Below are 11,001 nucleotides of genomic sequence, written 5' to 3' on the forward strand. Positions count from 1 at the left end.
AAGATTTACACTACGTTTGCAAGCTGTGATAAAAATCATGGCTCATAAATTCAGTGAAGGTCACAAGGAACTCTCGAAGGCCGTTGCTGCCTTGGCTGACACCCAAAAAAAACTCCGACAAATGATAATTCAAAACCGTATAGCCCTTGATTTTCTCCTTGCTGCTCAAGGGGGAGCTTGTGCGGTTATCGGACCAAAATGTTGTGTTTGGGTTAACAGTTCTTTTACAATAGTACAAACCCACCTCAATGATGCAGCTGTCCATATCCAAAAAGCCGAAGATATAGCTAAAATCCCCAAAGACACATCTCTTAGTTGGCTCACTAATTGGTTGCCTTCCCTTACAGGATGGCTTAGACCTTTTGTATTAAGCTTAATCGGAATTGTTATAACTATACTCTGCCTGTTGTGCTGTTTTCAGTGTCTGTGCTCTCTAGGACAACAGTTTATGCAAAGGCAAGTAAAAATGTATGGTCAGTTTGTACAAATATCCAGCATCAATCATCAAAACCTAACCCCACAAGAAGTTAAATACCTAAAAGTGTGTTCCAAAATTTCTCCTGAAAAATTAAAACAAAGGGAGGATTTGTAGTGCGCAGGTTTGTTATTACCCTGAAATAGAATAGTTTTCTGATAGCATACTGTTAGGTTTACAATAATTTAGATTATTAGAAAGTATTAGCTTTACAGCTGAATACAAGGCATGACCTGTGGCCTAGCAATGCAGCTGACCACAAGGCAGATTGATAGCTAAGCCTTTGCTTGTGTCAAGTAATCATTTTAACTGTATTAAGCATTTTCTGAGTTAAAAGCAGCAAGTATCTCTGTATCTGTGTGCTAAAAAATCAGCTACAGCAAGAAGTAAGATAAGACAGGGAAACCATTGTTCTGGGTGCACTGGTTGTGTCCTTGAGAAGTATCTACTACTGTGTAAGGTTTTGCTAACATATTATAATGTTACTGTTACTTAACTTTTAGCTTTTAAAAAAGTGCTAGTTCAGCTTAATAAAAATATGCTGTTACAAAGATTTAAAAAGCACCGCCCAAGTATTGCTTTTTTTTGTTAACCATGAAGTCTTGCCTTGTTGTAATAAGTATAAAAGATCACCTCACCCTTAGGGGGGGGCCATTTTGCCTTTTGCTGGCTTTATGGTCTTTGCTCGAGCAAATAAACAGCTGTCTTTCTTTACCCGCGTTGTCTGTCAATCAAATTACAGCTAGACAACGAACCTTAGGGAGGTTTCTCCCACCACAGGTTTTCAGTTATGCTTTGGATATACTTGCATGGCAGCTCTCAGTAGTATCTGCAGTAAAACATTTCTGGATAATGGTGTTCACGATTTCTCTTCCTTTATCTCGTGCATTCAGAATGTCTAATACAATATCTTTCGGCACAACATCTCCTGCAGACACGCGTAACAGCTCATTGTTGGAAAGCTTAAACAAGTAGAGCCTTTCAAACTGCTCTCGTAACAACCTGACATCATTGTAATCTCATTTCAGTCATGTCCTTTGTCTTTTGTTGTGATTGAAATATATTGTTTTATTGATCCCAAACATTTGATTTACTGTCTCAGTTAGGTGACTTCCTTAATTGCAGTTCAGCTCCTATCGTTCTCTAGCTGATTCATTGTGTTTACTATGCCACCGGCATTTTGCAAACCTTGTTAACATACACTACTGCCTGGTCAGTTGAAATGTTTACAAATAGGAGATGTCTTGACACTGAATCCCCTTCCACAAACTCAGAATACACCATAAGAACAAAATTTTCTAAATCCTTCATACATGCAAGATATACTGGACCCCATTTTGTGTAACTGGCATGATCATGCACAGCTATCAGCAGAAGCATTTCTTCAAAGGCACATAAATGCTCATGCCAGGTTCCTTCACATTCAGCCCCGATGAAGCAGAAGAGAGTAATGATTACTTCCAAATAGTTTATTCAGTACTTGAATGTACCTTAATGGGAGTGTTCTTCCACACATTCTGGAAGTAGAGTGACAGTCATTAGCAGATGTGTAGGTTGGCAACTGACTCCCCAGCCCAGCCCCTGGCTTCTTTACTTTTCATTCCATCCAGGAAGAGCACACACCAACTGCTGAAACTTCCTTAGCCTGACGAAGGGTTTTTGAACTCGAAAGCTTGCTTAATAACTATTATCCAACTATTTGGGTTGGTCTAATAAAAGATATCAAATTCAACCAAGGAACCTTGTCTGCCTAAGTCATTAGCAGATGCACTAACAGTTCTTTCATCACATTCCTTCCCTCTTTGAAGTCATCGTTTCTGAATGCAACAGCTATGCTACTGGAAAGCTGGTCAACAGCATCATAATCTAATCCTTTGCTTGAACTGGACAACCACACAATTAATTAATTTATCAAAATATGCCATATTGCTTTGAATGTTATTTTGTGTGCTCTGCTAGCACGGTTGTACAATTTTTCTTTCATTATGTTCGTAGCAGTGTTTTCTGAAAATAACCTGCTTTCTGTCCAACAGTCTTCAAGTTCTGAAGCACCGAAATGCAACCAATTCCTGTTAGGTAAACCATGATGATATGGCAACCTCCCAGTCAAATGATTACTCCTTTAGTCTCTCCTGGATAAGCCCACACAAGTTCACTTGCTTTATAATACAATGCCTGACCGAACATTATGACTGCACTATTATGTCAGGTGTTCTGCAATTCTGCCTCCAGGGACCTGGCAGCTGCTGTGGCCAAGAGCAAAATGTGGAGCCATCTTAGAATCCAATATGGTTACCACGATGGAAAATGTTACAATTTATCTCCTTGGTGCATACAATGTTGGTTTCATCATTGGAATTAATTTTCTAACCCTACTGGGGGCTTAAATATCGACCAAAATGTAAATTCATGGCAGCCATCTTGAATTCCAATACAGCAGCTACACATGCTACTTGCCAGATTGGCAACATGGGTTTTCTGACATGGGTAGACCACCTCTACCTGAAATACACTGTTGCTGCCTGTGACAATGAATTGCCTATGATAATAAAATCTAGAGACCTTACTGGTCAATTTACACCCTACTATATAGGCCTGACCATTTTATAGGAGGTTTTATACTGCCCCAAAATTCTATTTCTGTCAATCCTCACTCAAACTGTTTCCTTTGGAATGGCAGCAGCTGTGGCTTAATGTCTCCAGTAAAGCTCTGGGCAGCAAAAGACTCAAAATGCAGGAAAAACACAAGCTGGATTGTTTTCTCAAATGACTTGGCTTCACACATGCAAGGCAAAGGAATGCTGGTTGCACACTTTCATGGCTCAGTCTTTCCTATAAGCAATTACAGATGTTAATAGATTTATGTATTTTAAAAGGACTCTCCCAAACCTGCAGACTTTACTGCGAATCTTACAGTCATTTTCTGCTAGACAGAAAATAATTTTTTTTGTGACCAGTTCATAAACTTATTTTCCTGGACAGAACTTTGTGGCAGGCAGTAATCACTATCAATTGCTCATTTTCTTCTAAGACAATGGCAGCATGGAGAAAAAAACTGAATCTTTGAAGTCTTTGAGGCTTCAAAGAGAACTCACATAGAGGTTTGCTGTTACATTATTTAATGGCGACTTCCAAATACCAAACAAATCCAGCACCTTTTCTTTTACATTATACAAGGGTGCTTCAGAAAGTAACAGCAATTTGAAAATAAAATAATTGTGTGTGCAACAAGTGGAAAACTACACAGCAATAGGGAACACTGTCAAATGCACACATTATGACTATGTATACAGAAGTAATGTGGGCCAGTAGATGATCACTGCACACATAATGGTTTTGTTTAGAAATTGCCATTACTTTCTGAAACGCCTTGTTATGTTCCATGCTCCACATGCTGGGTGAGATGCACAAAGAACATAAACCTGACTTAGATCTCTCTTATTATATTCCTCAGTTTTGAGTCTTGATTTGCAGACTTTTGTCCTATGTGACATCCTAATGTGAATTGTGCTGAGGCTATCACATGAATCTTAGAACCTCTGTGGCATGGCCTGAAAAAAATGTTGCCTTCACCTCACGGCATGGGTTTTGCAAAGTGATTCTTTTAAGTATTATAGTCTGTTCTCTTTTGGAATCCTAAATTATTCCCAAACCAGGCAAACTAGCAACATAAAATAAAAACAGCAGCACTTACATTCCAGCCCTAATATAACTGATCTCACATGATCAGAAAAGCACATGCTGGGATGTCATACAAGGAAAGATTAACAAGAGCACAAGGTAGAACCAGGGAAGAAAGGGGAGAAAGGTAAAACTTAATCAGTTATGTACTCCTTCTTGTCACAACTATTTGCAAGATGGGGAACACAGCTCTAAAGATGCCAGATTTTGCAATTGGAGACTTTGCCTGTTCCACTAACCTAATATACTTAACATGGGGCTATGAGATCACCAGGGATCCAGGTTTTCCATTTTCCACAGAAAAATGGAGTAAACCATGGATGTTACCTTTTACCAGAGGCAAATGTGGATTTCTCATTTTACCAGAGAAACCAGAGAATGTTGCAGTTTTGTGATGAGCCCTCTGCAGGCTGGAGGGAGCCGGAAGAGGGCAGTCAGGCAGGGAGCACAGGAAGCTGTCTGCCGCTGCAAGCTCTGCACTGCCTGCATCTCCTGTATACAACCCCGCGCTGCCGCCCCTGCTGCAGCTGTGCAGGCAGGGGACACTTCGTCAGGCAGCTTCCTGTGCTGCTCCGCTGTTCCCTGCAGTGCTGGGCTGCACACGCTGGGCTGTGCAGGCCCTGGGGGAGTGCAGCAGGATGGGAGACTGCAGCAGGTAGCACCAGACCCCACACACGTGTGGGGAGCACAGGTCCCCCTGGCCTCCAAGAGTGCGCGCTGCTGCTGGGAGCAGACCGCCCACCACCCGAGCCAGCAGTAGGCAGGCAGCAATGCAGGGAGCTGGGTTCCACTTCGCTGCAGCAGCTGCCTCCTGCCAGAGGTGGGGGGCTGCAGACCCGGGTCCCTGGCCTCACAGCCCTGCCAGCTGAGAGCCTCCTCCAGCAGGGCTGAGAGGTTGTTGTGGGGGAGTGAGGGGTACCGGTATGGCGAGGGGGGTTGTGGGAGTGGGGAGAGTGAGGGGCAGGAACAGAGCTAGGGGGCTGTGGGGAGGGAGTGATGGGCACCAACAGGGCTGTGAGGGCTTTTGTTTTAATCACAGATTTTGGAGGGTTTTATCAGAGAGCGCGATTTTTTATCAGGGGAAACCGGGATCCCTTGAGATCACATACAGGGTCAGAGTCATGTCATGCAGAAGAAAGCACCTAAATTTGCACCTCCTAATTTCACTGTTTGTTATTCTGTTATGAGACAGTAAAAACTAAATTTGCTCCTGGATCCATCTTTTCTAAATCATTTGTTATTTGTCATGTCCCCTTCATTATTCACCTATTCCCATTTGTTTAATCTCTCATCCTAAGAAAGTTTCCTGAGGCCCCTAATCATTTACTTCACTATTCTCTTCATGGAAGAAATTGAACTCAGTTCATATTCTGGGTCCCAGCCACAGGTAAGAGTTGCTAGAGAGGAAGTACACCCATCTCTAGGGAGGGAAGTACACTTCACCCCAGTCAACAGCAAGGTCAATAGAGAAGTCTCACGGATGCTCCTATGAGGCACAGCAGGCACCGCTGCCTCAGCCAGAAGCCCCAGCCTAGTGGAGGCTTCTGGCCTGGGACCGTGGGGCTGCTCATGCCTGCACTGGAGTGGGAAATTCAGGTAAGAGTGGAGGGCAGGGCAGGGGAGGACCACAGCCGATTGCCCCAGTCCTTGGGGCCGGGACAGCTCCTGGTAAGTTCTGCGGTCCGGTCATGCAGCCAGGAGTGAGCAGGAGCCAGCAACAGCCGAGATCCTTTCACCCAGACAGGCGAGCATGGGGTGCGTGGGGTCAGGGCTGTGCACACTGGTCCCCGCCTGTACCGCAGGGCTGGGAGCGAGCGTGCAGCAGATAACGCATGTTCCGGGGCCAGCGCTGGTGGTGCCCAGCACTGGGTGGATCCCCTCTCTCCCTGCTGGCGCAGCCCAGCCTGACTCCATAGTGCCCTGTCAGCCGTGCCTCGCACTCCTGCCACCCTGCTCTGGGCCTCGCCAGTGCTGGCCCTGGGGCACCGCCCAGCTGTTGGTGGCTCCTGTACACTCGCTTGCTCCCAACGCCGCGTCCACGCCTGCGGGCCCCCCCCCCGGCGGTACAGGCAGGGACCACCACATGCAGCCCTGGCCCCACGTGCCCTGCAGCAGTGGGAGGCCCAAATATAAGATAACCCTTCGATAATTAGATTCTATACATGGAAAATGATAACAAAATTATCATTTTCCATGTACAGAATCTAATGTTCGGGAAATCATCTTAAATTCAAAGTCATTGTGGATTCAGTTAAATAATGCCAATCAACAAGGTTTTATGGAAACCTTGTTAAACTAACTTGATATCTTTTTATGAAATTACATGTTGTGGATAAAAGGTAACAGTGTTGGTAATCCACTTATATTTTTGTAGGCATGTGACTTGGTGCTGTTAAATAGTTTGATTAATCAACTAGAAGGATAAAAAAACAGCATGGCACACAATAAATGGATTAAAAAACTAACTCACTGATAAGTCTCAAGATGTATTCATAACTGGGGAATCATTATCAAACAAGTGAGATTCTGGTGGGGTCCCATCAGGATCAATTTTTATCCCTACTGCTGTTCAATATTTTTACTGCTGTCCTGCAGGAAAACACAAAATCACTGTAAGGATGAAGGTGACAAAGACTGGGGAACTGGCAAATATTTAAGAAGATATATCATTGATAGGTAGCAATCTGAATCATTTGGAAAGCTGGGACAGGCATTAATTTATATTTCAATACACCAAGTAGAAGTTACACATCTAGGAATAAAGAATACAAGCCATGCCTATATGATGTTAGAACCTATCCAGGGAAGCAGTGACTGAAAAAGATGTGCGGATCGTTACAGGAAACCAGGTGAATGCAAGCTGCCCGCACAACACAATAATATACAGAGGGAACATGCTTCTTGGAAGTATAACAGGGGAACAGTGAGCAGAGTTAGAGAAGTGTTATTACCTCTGTATTTACTGGTGGTACAACTGCTACTCTAAATGTGCATCTAGCACTCAACAAATATGCTGAAAAATTAAAGAGGGATACTGAGAAAAGCCACTAAAATAATTACAGGAACAGAAAATTGCCTTACTGGACCTGGTACTGCCAATGGGGGATGACATGGTAGGGGACCTACAGATCAGTGGTCACCTGGGGGACAGTGACCACCAAATAACAGAATTCACCTTAAGGCGTTGAGTGGGAAAGGTAACTAGTAGGGTGGAAGTACTAGACTTTAGGAAGGCTGACTTCAGCAAGCTCAGGCATTTAGTAAATGACGCACTGCAGGGTAAGAGATTTGGCCAGATGGGAGCCCAGGAAAGGTGGCTGTGCCTTAAGGAAGCGATCCTTCGGGCACAGAGGAAGATGATCCCGATGTGGGGGAAAAGGGGGAAAGGGGCTAAGAGGCTTCCTTGCCTAACCAGAGAAATCCAGAGCAGCCTAAGGGCAAAAAGGGGGGCATTAAAGCAGTGGAAACAGGGAGAAATTACTAAAGAGGAGTATGCCTCCTCAGCTCGCAGTTGTAGGGAGGCAGTTAGAAAGGCCAAAGCTACCATGGAGCTGAGGATGGCATCCCAAGTTAAGGATAACAAAAAATTGTTTTTCAGATCTATAGGGAGTAAAAGGAAGGCCCAGGGCGGTATAGGACCACTACTGAACGGGCAAAAGCAATCGGTGACAGCCGGGGGGACAAGGCTGAACTCCTCAATGAATTCTTTGCCACAGTGTTCCTAAACAAGGAGCAAGACAAGTCTCAAAATGGGATCATAGAGAGACAACAGCAGGGCACCAGACCACCAAGTGTTGACCCTGAGATAGTGCAGAGTCACTTGGAAGGACTGAATGTGTTTAAGTGGGCAGGCCTGGATGAGCTCCATCCGAGGGTACTGAAGGCACTGGCTGATGTCATTGTACAGCCACTGGCAAGAATATTTGAGCACTCGTGGCGCACGGACCAGGTCCCGGAGGACTGGAAGAGGGCCAATGTGGTCCCTATTTTCAAGAAGGGAGGAAGGAGGATCCAAGCAACTACAATCCAGTCAGTTTCACCTCCATCCTTGGTAAAGTCTTTGAAAAGATTATTAAGGCTCATATATGTGAGAGCCCAGCAGGAAAAATTATGCCGAGGGGAAACCAGAATGGGTTCGTAGCAGGTAGATCATGCCTGACTAATCTAGTCTCTTTTTATGACCAGGTTACAAAACACCTGGACGCAGGAGTAGGGGTACAGTCCAGTGGGTGGCAAATTGGCTAGAGGGTCGTACCCAGAGAATGGTGGTGGACGGGTCGGTATCAACCTGGAAGGATGTGGGCAGTGGGGTCCTGCAGGGCTCGGTCCTTGGACTGGTACTCTTCAATGTCTTCATCAGTGACTTGGACGAGGGAGTGAAGTGTACTCTGTCCAAGTTTGCGGATGATACAAAACTATGGGGAGAAGTGGACACACCGGAGGGCAGGGAACAATGACAGGCAGACCTGGACAGGTTGGACAAATGGGCAGAAAACAACAGAATGCAATTTAACAAGGAGAAATGCAAAGTGCTGCACCTAGGGAGGAAAAATGTCCAGCATACCTACTGCCTAGGAAATGACCTGCTTGGTGGCACAGAAGCGGAAAGGGATCTCGAAGTCCTAGTGGACTCCAAGATGAACATGAGTTGTCAGTGTGATGAAGTCATCAGAAAAGCTAACTGCACTTTATCATGCACCAGCAGATAAGATACATGACAAACAGAACCAAGGAGGTGATACTTCCCCTCTATTGGGCACTGGTCAGACCATAGTTGGAGTACTGAGTCCAGTTTTGGGCGCCACACTTTAAGAGGGATGTGGATAACCTGGAGAGGGTCCAGAGAAGGGCCACTTGTATGGTTAAGGACTTGCAGGCCAAGCCCTACGAGGAGAAACTAGGGCATCTGGACCTCTTCAACCTCCACAAGAGAAGGTTGAGAGGTGACCTTGTGGCTGCCCATAAATTCATCATGGGGGTGCAGAAGGGAATTGGTGAGGCTTTACTCACCAAGGTGCCCCTGGGGGTTACAAGAAATAATGGCCACAAGCTAGCAGAGAGCAGATTTAGACTGCACATTAGGAAGAACTTCACAGTTAGATTGGCCAAAGTCTGGAATGTGCTCCCAAGGGAGGTGGTGCTCTCCCTTGCCCTGGGGGTCTTCAAGAGGAGGTTAGATAGGCATCTGGCTGGGGTCAGCTGAACCCAGCACCCTTTCCTGCCTATGCAGGGGGTCAGACTCGACGATCTATTGAGGTCCCTTCCGACCCTAACATCTATGAATCTATGAAAATGGGAGAGCTAAGGGCTAAGTACAGACAGTCAAAAAGCCAGCGGCTGAATCAATTCAGTCTTCACTGGTTAGTCTAAATTGTTTAGATTGAACCAATAAGCAAGTGAACAGACATTCACTTTTGATTCTGGAAATGCAGCCACATGCCTGCAGTGGCCAAAGCCAGAAGCCGAGGGGGGCACTACAGCATGCCTCCCTGCTCAGCTGGAGTAGACAGCTTGGGCCAAAGTTACCCCACCCACCCTGCAAGGAGGTTTGAGGGGAAGATGCAATGTATCCTGGGATGCTGGGGGACTGTGAGTGAACTTGAATCTGGAAGGGATCTAGGACAAGTTCAATAAACCAATTTAACCTGAATACGTCAAGTCTGACACTACATCCATCCAGGTTTATTTTAAATTGGTTTCAGTCATTTTGAAAGTGATTTATGTGGACTGAACTTCTGTTGGGTTACAGATTTGAATCAGATTCCTATCACTTATACCAGTTAATGTGTAATTTCTGTCCGTAGCCAAGGAGCTCAATCTATTTTGCTAATCATAGGGAAAATTAAGGGATGATGTTATTGCATCATAAAACATCAGTTTTCAACCTTTTACTCCTAAGGCTCAATCTACTAAGTGGAAAGTCAATTATTCACACTCTTTGGGATCAAACATGCTCAAAGTGTTTGGTTAATGAAACACATATTAAATGAACATTTATAAGCAGAATACCTGCAATACATATGCAATTGTTTGATTATTTCAATTTTTTCCTCAGTCAAAAGTTGTCATTCTTTTCCCTGGCACTACATAGGTAAGCAGCATATCCTGTGTTTGAATACTTGGTGTTAGGATAATTTACACTCTACTGTATTTTTATGATATCCCTTGATAAAGGGGCACAATCCTTTCAATCTCTCTTCATCTGAGAGTGCTTCCAGGGCTCTAATTTTCTTTCTTAACCTCCTTGCATTCCAAAACTGCAGTACCCTTCTGAGATGGGGTGATGAGTAATGCACACAGTTTGCATATGTGGCTACATCATCAAATTTTATACTGACATAATATACAAAGGCATCAGCAGTTCAAGCTGCCCCATCAATATATATACTGAATTCTTAGTTTTTTGTACATACTAATGCTTTCCCCACAGTATTACTGCTGTGGTTCATCAAGCTGGGACCTAAACATCTCAACAATCAACCTAAATGAGGTTAATCTTGTGACACATTGGCATGAAAAATCAGGAGTAACTGAAAAAAATTCTGCGCTCTGCAAAGCTACTGCTGGGTTCACGACAGTCCATCCCAGCGAGGCCGCGATGATACCACACTGACATCACTCCCATCCAGTGACGGCATTATGAGCTGGCAGCGAGTGACGTCACAGACATGAGGTGTTCGGGCGCGACGATGACATCGCTGCCCAGTGCCGTCCCGTGGGAACTCGTCACGGTTCCAGTCAGGACGGGAGGGCGCCCGACCCTCGTAGCTGGCGGGCAGGGTCGGGCGAGGCAAGGCAAAGCACCCCCCACGCTACACCTGTGCTCCCCGCGCCCCGACCGCAGC

The 11,001-nt window shown here is 45.0% G+C and overlaps 1 protein-coding gene across 1 annotated transcript in view; it reads right to left on the reverse strand.

The window, feature by feature from the left end:
• Positions 1-10,374, reverse strand: part of SLX4 (SLX4 structure-specific endonuclease subunit) — a 52,028-nt gene extending 41,654 nt beyond the window's left edge. The window contains 2 exon segments of the mRNA XM_025216228.1: positions 6,627-6,745; positions 10,166-10,374. The gene's annotated coding sequence lies outside the window, so the exon portion shown is untranslated.
• Positions 10,375-11,001: the final 627 nt, after the last annotated feature.

This window comes from Alligator sinensis, unplaced genomic scaffold (assembly GCF_000455745.1).
Source record: "Alligator sinensis unplaced genomic scaffold, ASM45574v1 scaffold1416_1, whole genome shotgun sequence".
NCBI classification, from domain to species: domain Eukaryota; kingdom Metazoa; phylum Chordata; order Crocodylia; family Alligatoridae; genus Alligator; species Alligator sinensis.